Source organism: Gossypium arboreum, chromosome 5 (assembly GCF_025698485.1).
Source record: "Gossypium arboreum isolate Shixiya-1 chromosome 5, ASM2569848v2, whole genome shotgun sequence".
In the NCBI taxonomy this organism is placed as follows: Eukaryota; Viridiplantae; Streptophyta; class Magnoliopsida; order Malvales; family Malvaceae; genus Gossypium; species Gossypium arboreum.
Window position 1 is genome coordinate 44,056,458 of NC_069074.1, and position 12,285 is coordinate 44,068,742.

General features: G+C 33.2%; 1 pseudogene; it reads right to left on the minus strand.

The window, feature by feature from the left end:
- Nucleotides 1–383: 383 nt before the first annotated feature.
- Nucleotides 384–12,285, minus strand: part of LOC108451329 (G-type lectin S-receptor-like serine/threonine-protein kinase At1g34300) — a 29,615-nt pseudogene continuing 17,713 nt past the window's right edge.

The following is a 12,285-nucleotide window of genomic DNA, read 5'->3' on the forward strand; positions in this document are numbered from 1 at the left end:
AGAAGGTTATGCAGCCAAAAATGGATATTGAGGTAGGATTCTCCACATATTCGAGAAAAAAAAAAAAAAGGCCTTCTCATATCCAATACTAATTTTTGAATACATAACTCATGACTAAGCATGAATTACATCTTCATATGCATACAAACATCAAGAAATTAGTATATTAGATTAAGTATTCTAAATTATACTTAATTTTTATATCGAAATTTGAGATATGATTCTTCAAATATATATAAAAAGAAAAAAAAAACTTAAGCTAAACATTCTTATATCGGATACACACTTATATCCGATTTTGAATCCTAACAACATATGTCACGACTAAGCATGACTTGCATCTACTTGAATACACTCATAGATTAGACAGATTATTAGGTATTTTACTCATCTCTCAAGTAGAAGATTGTGGGCTGTTTAGGTTCTATAATTTCCAGTCCCTTCCAACATCTTATCAACCTTCCCGATTGATTGCCTCGCTTCTGGCCTGTCTTGGAGGCACCAAATGGCCGCCTTAACCATCCGGTCGACAAAATCAAAGTACAGTCGATTATCAAAACAATGCTTGATTTGTCGATCCAAGATGTCATCCATTTTCATATCTTTGAACACCTTATCGAATGCCCACCTTGGATACCAATCTTCACCATGAACCAATGATCCTTGCATATTACTGCTCCGAACCCCACTCACAAGTTCTAATAAAACCATCCCAAAGCTATAAACATCAGCCTTTGGCGTTACGGGGTCAGGTTTGAGCCACTCTGGTGCCATGTAACCACGGGTGCCTCTGGCCATTGACATGCTAACCATGTCTTCCTTTTTCCTCAGCTTTGCCAATCCAAAATCCGATATTTTCGGGCAAAAATATTCCCCTAAAAGTATGTTTTCTGGCTTGATGTCGCAATGTAGCACCCATTCTAAGCATTCTTCGTGCAAATACGCAATTGCACGTGCCACACCGAGTGCGATTCTGTATAGGATGTTCCAATCGAGAATTGGCTTCAGCGAATCGGTGCTTCTCGGGTTGAGCACTTCTTGCTTGTCTAAAGATGGGATCTGACTTGCAGGGAACAAGTATTTATCGAGAGAACCATTAGGAACATGCTCGTAGACAAGGATTTTTTGGCCTTTTTCAGCACAAAAGCCCCATAGTCTAACCAAGTTAAGATGGTGCATACGAGCAATAATTGTCACCTCCGCCCAAAACTCTGCATCACCACCGGTTACATTTTTCAAGCACTTCACAGCAACAACACGATGATCGCCTAATTCCCCTTTATAAACATCACCAAAGCTCCCTTCCCAATCGGATTTGAGAAATTATCCGTCGCTGCTTGGAGTTCTGCATAGGTAAATCGTTTAGGCCCACCTGCAGGCAAGAACTCGAGGTCGAAACTTCGAGCCATGTCCCTATACTTTATATATTTCTTCAGGAATCCCCAGAAGAAAAGAACCCCAGAAATAAGCTCAGCAGCAAAAAGGGTACAAATTATCACTAGATTTCGAAGCGTAGTGCTGGATTCTTTCGGTGGTACTGGCAGGCTTATGTTAACAGCACAGGTTGTTTCCAACAAGGTTGTCATACCTGTGAAATTAAACTCATCGGTTTCAGATTCGTGGACTCGCAAGAAAAATGCAGTCTCGGTCCCTGGAGACCGGTATCCGTATCGCAATTGATTGATCTGAAGCACACAATAGCCTTTTCCATCATATTTGAAGCCAAACCCCAGACAATTCGGATTGGCCAAGCATTTCGATTGAAAAACTGAGAAATTTTGAACTTTGAGATCACTCTTGTCGAAACTATTTTTTTGAAAACGGGGATCTGACTTTGATTTTGAAAACGAAAATGAACATGAGAGTCGTCACTGATCTTTATATTGAGGTGTGATCGGATTACCTCGTAATGTGATTGTTTTAATAAAATGTTTTAACTTACTAAAACAACGATTTTGGTCTACAAAATTCGAGAAAACAGGCTCGGAGTCGGTTACGTGCGAGGAAGGATTAGCACCCTCATCACGTCCAAAATTGGTACCTAATTGACTAATTAATATCTTAATATTGAGAATTGAAGCTTTGCTAAGGTTTTAAGGTACGATCCCTTTTTATTAATGTTCAAAAATGCTTGTATTAAATTGAAATGAGCATCAAAGGCCCTCTCGTCTCGATATAACAAAATGCCACATCCTATAAGTTAGGATGCGACGTTTGACTCCTCAGGAGTAAGTTTGCCTTTAATTCGAAAATTTTATGTATTTTGAAATCTAAAAGGGTATTTGGTTATTTAGGTTTAACAAGAAAATTGAAACTCCGTAAGTTAGGATATGATTTCTTGAATTCCCGAAATACGAAATATTGCCTTATTTTGACGATTTTCTTTTTGAAAAATAGCGAGTGCAACACTTCGCAATGCAACTTTATTTTGCTTGAAATAAAATAAAACAGTCCATATTGAACAAATGCATTTGAGCTTTAATACACGATGTGATTTATACTAGATAAAACAAAAATATAGCATAGAGCATGGAATAACAAAACACAAATTAGATGCAATGTTGATGAATGTCAACAATACGAAGATGTAAGTAATAATTTCTAGAATATGTAATGGCAATATTCACACTATGTATATTATTTTTAATACCAATCAATAATTAAAGACAAATAAAGTAAAATGATATACTGAAAGAGAAATAAAATTTAAAAAAATTAAAGTAAACAAGATAAAAAGTTTAAAATAGATAACAAATGAAATAATTAAAACTTAAAACATGTAATATAAAAGAATGGTTCAAAATAACAATATATGAAAAAATTTGGCATAAATAGAATACATAACAATTTCAAATAAAATAATATGTAAAATAAATTAAAATAAGTAACACACAAAGTAATAAAAGGACCCTTAAAAAGGAAATATATACAAGAGTTTAAAATAAATAATATATAAAGACAGTTTAAATAAATAATATATATATATATATATATATATATATATATATATATATATATATATGTATATATATAAATATAACCTAAAGTAACATATACATATATAAAAGTTTAAAATAAGGAGTATGTAAAAATATTTTAAAACAAGTGATATATGGAAAGTTCAAAATAAGTAACAATAAAAGGGATTTAAAACAATCAACCAACAAATTAATATAACTAAATAATATATAAGAAATTTTAAATACATGTTATATATAAAATAGTTTAAAAGAAAAAAATTCAAAATAAGTAATATGTATAGTATATGTAACATATTTAATATTTTAAAATAAAAGAAAGAATCAGAATAAATAATAATAAAATCATTTAAAATAGACAATATATAAAAAACTTAAAATGAATAACATTAACAGTTTAAAAGGAAATAATAAATAAATAAATAAATAAATACAGAGGAAAATAATTTATGAAATATTGAAGATAAAGGACTAAATTAAAATATAAATGGAATTAGAGGTGCAATTTGTAATAAAATATATGAATGGACAATAATAATGATGACAATAAAATAAAATAAACCAAACAAGTTAAAAGAGAATAAAGTAAAAACTAAATATAAAAATAAATAAATAAAAGAACCTAATAGTAAACAAGTAAATAAATAAATATTATGTAACCGTCTAAAATAATAATAATAATAATAATAATAATAATAATAATAATAAATATTATGTAAAAAAATAATGATATAAAATAATAAAGAATTCAGAACTTGAAATTATATAAAGGTTTAAATAAACAAATTAATAAAATGTCAAAATAAAATTTATATATTTAAAAAGATAATAAGTAAATAAATACAAGAAAGAACTATAATAATAATAATAATAATAATACTAAGTTAATTAATTCAATAATATAATAATAATAACAAGTAGTAAACAAAAAAGAAAATATAATCATAATAACATTAAATTAATAAAAATAGCAAAAATAACAAAAAAGGACTAAATTAAATGTTAAAACAGGTATTTGGGGCAAATCTGAAATTAAATGGAAAGGGAGGACCGATTTGAATGGCGCGAATCACATGGAGGGCCAAAAAGGGAAATTTTCCATTCCCCTCCAAAACGCACAACACTAGGGGGACCAAATTGAAAACCGAAATAAATTATATGGCCCAAATTAAAAATAAAAAGAAACCTAATTACAAACTAATAAAAAATCGAAAGGGCTGAAAGTGCAATTAGCCCTTCCGCCTAAGAAACACCCGGATCCTAGGTACAGGCGGGTCGGGTCTTCGGGTTCCTCCCCAAAACGATGTCGTTTTGGACGTTGGGGGGACCTGAGTGAAACGACGTCGTTTCACTAGGCTATAAAAGGCAAAAATTCTTCAAAAATCTTCATTTTTATCCTTCTTCCAAAAAACAAAAGGGGTCCTCTCCCTTCTCTCAAAGCTCCCATGGCCCGGCCAAGTCTCCGGTCATTGCTACCATGTCGGCCATTGTCACCGACGCCAACGGCACACAGATACTGGCTGCCGAAGGTAATTTTTTCTCCTTTTTTTTTTTACTCTTATATATATAAATAGTTTTGAAAAAAGAAATAAAGAAATATATGTATGTACATAAATAATTTCAAAAGAAAGGAAAATAAAGAGGAAAAAAACAAAAAAAGGAAAAAAAAACTTTAGCATGCTTTGAACTTTTTTTTTCTTCTTTGTATTTTATCTTTTTTTCTATTCAAAAATCTGTCCCCCAAAATTACATCCATCCTTTCATGGCTTTTATAGCCAAATAAATACAATATATTTCATTATTTTCTTTCATCTCTGCTACTGTTTCTGCTATCTACCTCTGTTGTTTTTGTTTTCCTTTTCTTTGCCTTGTTTACAAGTGCAGCAGAGCAGGGGTCAGGTCTCGAGCTCCGAGCACACTGTGGAGGCATGTGGAAGGCGCGGCTAGGGTTTCTACTTCCTTTTTTTTTTGCTGAAATTTGTTTAGATTTTGGGCCTATCGGGCCGTTAGGGTTTTTTAGTATTTGGGCTTCTATTTTTGTCATTTTTGGTTGTTAATGGACGTGGATTTTTTTTTTGTTTGGTTTGTTTTTTCGGTTTGGCCTGGGCAAATTTGGGCATTTACAACTCTGATCGGACACTCCAGAGAAATTAACATAATCCAGCTGAAGAAACTTGGTGTTACCATGGTTGTTGTTCAATGGAGTTTTGATCACGCAAGAGTTACTTTCATTGACAATGGTGTTGTTCTTGAATCCTGGTGGGCAAACGCATGAACTGGGATTAGTATTTGAAACATCGTCTATGCAAATCGCATTATCCCCGTAAGTTCCATGAACAGTGCACATCTCTTGAACAGCTAACCAAACGATAGTGGATTCACGATTCTTTAGATCAAAGATGTGAATTTTGATATTTCCATCGTCATCCAGTGTCAATCTCCGCGATTTGTTTTGTTCATCGAAATCTGAAGAAACCAAAGTAGCTCCATTGTCTTGAGTCACCACTCCATTTCCTTCAAGTTTTATAAATGCATTCTCATTGCTCCTGTACTGAGATGAACCAAAAACCAGGCTTTTTCCGTCAATAAACTTGAACTTACCATTCTTTGATTGCAACGTCGGCTCTTTTTTTCAGTTAACTGTCTGGCTAGACAAAATCGTGTCTGTTGGATAATTGAACCTCTCCCAATCCACCATAAATAAGATTACCCCAATCATTCAACACCAAGCTTGTGGAATTCGGGTTACGAGTGGCTGAAGAACTCCCTGGCTACAAGTTTCAGCCTGATGAAGAGTCAATTAAACGAAAAACACCATTGTTGCCAATACCAAGAGAGGGATCATCCGTGACCGGAGAATTCGTATTAGCTAACCACATGATGGTATCATTTCCAGAAATGTTGTAATACCAAATGGAGAAAATATAGCGATTTGGAGCAGAGGGTGTTGGCTTAAAACCAACAGCGAAAACTTTGTTCCGAGAGATGAGGATCTTGTTTTGAGTAGGCCGCCATGGGAAGCCGGATAGTGAAGAATGTCGAAACCATTTTTTTAAAAACGAGGTCGACTTGGTTTTGAAAATGAAAATTAAAATAGGAGTCGCCACCGATCTTTATTAGGTGTGATCGGGTCATTTAGAAATTTGGCCGTTTCAATAAAATATTTCATCTTATTAAAACAAATGGATTTGGTCAACGAAAATTGAGAAAATGAGTTTTGGAGTCGGTTACGTGCAAGGAAGGATTAACACACTCGTCACGCCCAAAATCGGTACCTAATCGATTAATTAACGTCTTAATGTCGAAAGTTGAAGAGATTTTAAAATAAATTTTAAAATACGGTCCATTTTTTATGAATGTTAATTTTATAACGTTTGGATTACATTGAAACGAGCATCAAAGGCCCACTCATCCCGAGATAACAAAATACCACATCCAGTAAGTTAGGACACGGCGTTTGAATCTTTGGGAATAAATTGGCCTTTAATTTTTTATAGAAACTTTATGCATTTTGAAATCTAAAAGGATACTTTAGGTTTAATCGAGAAAAATCGAAGCCCTGTAAGTTAGGGCACGATTCCTCGAATTTCCTAAAACGCGTAATATTGCCTTATTTAGAAAGGATACTTGGCTATTTAGGTTTAACGAGAAAAATCGAAGCCCTGTAAGTTAGGACACGATTCCTCGAATTTCCTAAAACGCGAAATATTGCCTTATTTAGAAAGGATACTTGGCTATTTAGGTTTAACGAGAAAAATCGAAGCCTCGTAAGTTAGGGCACGATTCCTCGAATTTCCTAAAACGCAAAATATTATCTTATTTAGAAAGTTCTCTTTTTGAAATACAGCGAGTATAATATTTAACAACATGCGTTATTCGTTTGGATTAAAATAAAATGATTTATTGAATGAATGTAACGAGGCTTGAATCATGAGGCGATGATATGAAATAAAAGTATAGTAATGAGCCTAGAACAATGATACATGAACACAACAAAATTGCACAAGTGAATGACAATAATATGAACACGAATAAACAAATTAAAGAATACACAATGGCAATAGTCTTACAAAGATACATCATTTAAATACTAACATTAATAATCAAAGACCAATGAATTAAATAATATATAACAATTTTAAATATATATATATATAAAAAGCAAATTAAAATAAATAAAATGTAAAATAAATTTTAAAATGATAATAAATGAGTTTGAAATAAATAATAATAATAATAAATTTCAAAATTTATAATACACAAAAATTAAAAGGATATATATGAATAATTTTAAAATAGATAATATATATATATAAAAGTATAAAATAAGTAATATATAAAAACCTAAAGTAAATAATAATAAAACCATTTTAAATAAATAAAAGAGTTTAAAATAATGTAACAATTTAAAACGAGTAATAAAACAATAATACATAAAAAAAGTTTAAAATAATAATGTATAAAGCAATTTAAAGTATATAGTGTATGAAATAATTTAGAATAATACATCTAAAACAATCTAAAACCGTTTAATATATGAAATTTAAGATAAATAAAATAGTTTAAAATAAATAATGATATAGAATCAAAGAATCCAAATTTACATGAAAGAGGGTTAGATTTCAAGTAAAATGAAATTTTAGGGTCCAAATTCAAATAAAATAAATGCAAGTATTTAAAAAGGACTAAATCAAAATCTAAATAAAATTAAAGGGGGAATTCAGACAAAAAAATGAAGCAGCGGACTGATTTGAAACGCGCTGAAACATTGAGGGACTGATTGGAAAAATATTCCCAACCCCTTCTACGCAGCGTTTCAAGGGTCTGCCTTTTCAAATGGCCCGAGGACCAAATTGAAACAGAGGCAAAATTTTAGGGCAAAAATAAAAATAAAAAGGTAACATGGTACCACATTGAAACGCACTACAAAAGTGGTGGGATCCAATTCGCAAATAGACCATTAGGTCAAAATGTTCGGATCCTTCATGGGTACGGGTTGAGTCACGCGAGTCCAGGCCTTATACGGTGTCGTTTTAAGGCCACTAAAACAGGCCTTAAACGGCACCGTTTCACATGTTACAAAAAGCCAAAATTTCCCTTCCTTTTTCATTCTGCCCTTTCCCCCATTCTTTTAATTTTCAAAACCCTTACATGCTCTCACTCCCCTCTTCTCCCCGAAGACCGGGTTCCCTCAGAGGTCCGCCCTATCGCCGCCGTGGCCAATGGCCGGCGTTGCGGAAAAAGGGCTTCTTTAACCCCATTTTAGAGCACCCCTGAAGGCCACACTGCCGAAATTCGTACACGTCGTATGGGGGAGACTCTCCGCCCTTCTTTGGGCATATTTCGGTGGGGAGGAAGGCTCTCTGACGTCTCGACCGTGAAAGATCCCAGGTGAGTTTTCTATTTCTTTAGTTTTTTTGTTTAAAAAATTGATTTCTAATAAAGATAAAAAGATAATAAAAGAGAAAAAATAGGAAAGATCGAAAAGAAAACGAGATGTGGAAAATAAAAATCAACCTTTTCTTGTGTTTTTGATTGCTTAATATTCGTGTGTAAAAACTTACAACGTTTGGTCTCTGGGCTTATATAGCCGAAAAAAAAATACACTTGATTTAATGTTATTGCTACTGCCTATGCCTTTGTTGTTTTCTTGTTTTGTTTCTACTCTTTTTGCTCTGTTGTCTTGCTTTCTTTTGCAGGCGCACAATGGGTCAACAGGGTCGTAGGTGGCTGTTTTGGTGTAAGGTCAATAGAGAAAATGACCCTCGGGTGATGTGTGCGCCGAGGGCGCACATGGAGGGGCATACGGCGCACTCAAGGCACACGAAGAGGGAAAACGACACCTAGGGTTTCTTAGTTTAGCTGATGGTGTTTAATTTTTGGGCCAATCGGGCGTTGTAATGTTGGGCTTGTATCTGGATTAGATTTTCTTGTAAATTGACTGTCTGATTTTGTTTTGGGTTTTACTTTATTTTTGATTTTTTGTTCTTTGTTTATGTGGGTCGGGCAAATTTGGCCCATTACAAAGAAGAAGAGGAAGATGAGAGACATGAGTATTGCTTGCTTTGCTTTGCTAATTAAGATATCTTTTCTTATTGTTTGAATTGTGAGGGAAGTGGAAGTTAGAGATGGTTAAGGCACTTTAATGGCTATAAATTCTTCAGCACTTCCATTGAAACAGGGTGTGGAGGGATTGGAGACGAAAATCTTTTCTTTGATGCACAGAAGACGGGGTGAGCTAGACTAATTGCATGGGAAGGGAACTTCTTTTCCTCGAGAAAGCAGGTTCCTTCTTTTAGCCTCAGTGAACCAAGTTCAGTGATCCAATCAGCCTGAATCGGACAGAAGAAACTCTAACTCGGAGGGTACCCTATTGCTAAACTTTAAAATGCTTTGGTAAATACATTTTTGTTAGGTTAAAATTGAAATTTAGTACATATATTTTAAAATTTAGAAATTAAGTATTCCAACTATTTTTATTTAAAAATCTCAATACAATCACTAAAGCAATAAGTATTTTTTTATAAAATTTATCAATTTAGCATATTGATTAAGCTGTCATTATGTGACTGTCATATAATTGATGAAAAATAACTATATTAAGTTGACAAATTTTAATAAAAACAGCTAACGATGACAAAAATGATTGGATTAAAGTTTTAAATAAAAAAATATTTTTGCAACTTTGTAACACCTCTTACCCGTACTCGAGGCCGGGATAAGGTACGAGGCGTTACTGGACAAACATACAAACATTAAACTAAAATACGGGCCATAAAATTTCATTCATATTTCAAAACGTTCATTCACTTACACATAGTCCCTTATTTGAGTCTACGGAGCCCAAAACATACTTTAAAAAGGGTTCGGGACTAAACCGAGAACTTACGAAAATCTTGGAAATTTCATGCTTTAAGGCTCCACACGCCCGTGTCCCAAAGTTGTGTTCCATACACGACTGAGACACATGGTCGTGTCTCTGCCTGTGTGGAATATACCTAGTGTGACAGCCCTAATGTGACCCTAGTCGGAAAGTGGTTTCGGGACCACAAAACTGAGTCATAAAAATAATTAACCGACATATTTGATGCTTATTATATGTATATATGCATGTGTGAAAATTTCGTGTTTGAATTTTGTTAATTGTAAGTGAATTTTATTAAATAGGACTTGTGTGAGAAAATTTAGAAATGTGCTAGGTAAATGTTAAAGTGGCCTATTGATGCATGATAGAAAATGCTTGTACTTGCATGTCAAATTGGCCAAATTCTAGATGGTGGCTGGCCATGTTATGGACTAAAGCATATTATAATTATTTTGTGCTAATAATTTTATGTTACACAATAAAATAATGAATTAAGAATAATAGAACATGAGGTGAGTGGGAGGAAAAAAAAAAAGTTGTCTCCTCCTTGTTCCTCCTTTGCCGTGACTTGAGGGTGGGAGAAGAAAAGAATTCCCTTGTTTCATGTTCAGCTTGGTTGATGTTTAGGAAGAGGTAAGTACTTTGAAATCCTTGAAAATTTATGTATAAATAAGGTATGTAATTCATGGTAGCTTTTGAAATTGTTGAGTGTATTAAGCTAGTTACTAAGTCCCTTAGTTAGCCCATGTCCAAATTTTGAATCTTGTTGGTAACATGAGTAATCGGTTAAGAGAAAATGTTCAAGAAATGGTGTTGTTCATGTTATTTGGATGAAAAAAAAATGGTAGTTAGGTGAAGTAGAGTCTAACAAATGAGCACATATGTGCATCAGTTGCTAAATGGAGAAAAATCGGCTAACAAGTTGTGTACTAAGGCCGAATATGATTTTGGATATTATTGAGCAATGTATGTGTTTTGAATTGATAGAATGGAGAGGATGCTTTAATTGTGTTATGAACAATTATATGTTAAATTAAGGTTTGCTAAGCTAGCTATTGAGGTGAAATGCAAATGTTAGTATTTGATTTGGTAATAATCTGCTTGGGGACAGCAGCAGTAAGGTGATTTTAGAAAATCGCCATAATTTGTAGGAGTTGAGTTAGAAGCTGAATAAATTATGTCATTAAAGCTTGAAGAGTCTAGTTTCTTACAAAAGAAACTATAAAAACAAAAGAGTTACCGATCTTGAGATATTTGAAGTATTGTGGGGCTGAGTCAAAATGACTACTAGATTCCCTGTTCTGTTTTTATAAAATCAGTATAAATTGTACAAAAATGGCCCTAAGATAAAATTTATATGTTTAGACTCCTTAATGAGTCTAGTTTCAAATGAAATAAACGAAAACATATTTTGAATTCTGTACAATGAGAAATTTGATTCGTAGTGAAGAGTAGTCAGTTTAGTCAAACAGTGAAACAAGGTGAACTTTAAGAAAAATCTGGTATTGTTGGGCTAAACTAAAAATTTTTAAAATTTTATGGATAATAGATAAATGAGTCTTCTGTCAAGAAAAATTAACGGCAATTGATTTGGAGTTTCGTAGCTCCAGTTATAAAAACTTTAGTGACTGTTGCTCAGGAAGTCAGCTTATAGGGAAATTGTAATTATATTGTAAACATTAATGAAAATTTGCTAATGAATTATCTATTGATTTTTATAAAGCTTACTATAATCTATATGTGTGAAAGTCGAATCTATATGTATTATATTCTAAAAGTAATACTTGAATAGTCGATTAATGACTAGTTTAAAATTTGTTGAACTTAAGCTCAAGAGCAAAGGGGACTAAATCCGATAAAGGGAAGGAAAAAGTAATTGAATAGCCGTTGAAGTCGTTCGACAACATCCGAGGTAAGTCTTCGAGTAATGAAACTTAGTTTATGATTTGATTAAGTCATGACATATAAGCATAACAAATAAACGGAGATATAATGACTTTACTTGAATGATATATTGAGGTGATTAGTTTATACCTATGACGGGTATCCGATAATGTGTATAGAGATCATGCTATAAAGCCACTCGAAATCATGCTCTTTGTATATGGCTATTGAGCCGAAATTGGTAAGGTTTGATAAGTGTCTTGTGTTTGAGCTTTAGTAATGAAAATGAAATATGGATGTGTCATGATTTATCGATATATGTGCATGATTATACGAATGACATCCGGGCTAAGTCCCGAAGGCATGGTGCTAGTGACTATATCCTGCTAAGTCCCGAAGGCGGTTGTGCTAGTGACTATATCCGGCTAAGTCCCAAGGCATTTGTGCTAGTGACTATATCCGGCTAAGTCCCAAAGCATTTGTGCGAGGTTCTATATCCGCTAAATCTCAAGGTACTTGGGTTTGGAAGTGAGTGATCTTGCTGTAATAATTTCAATT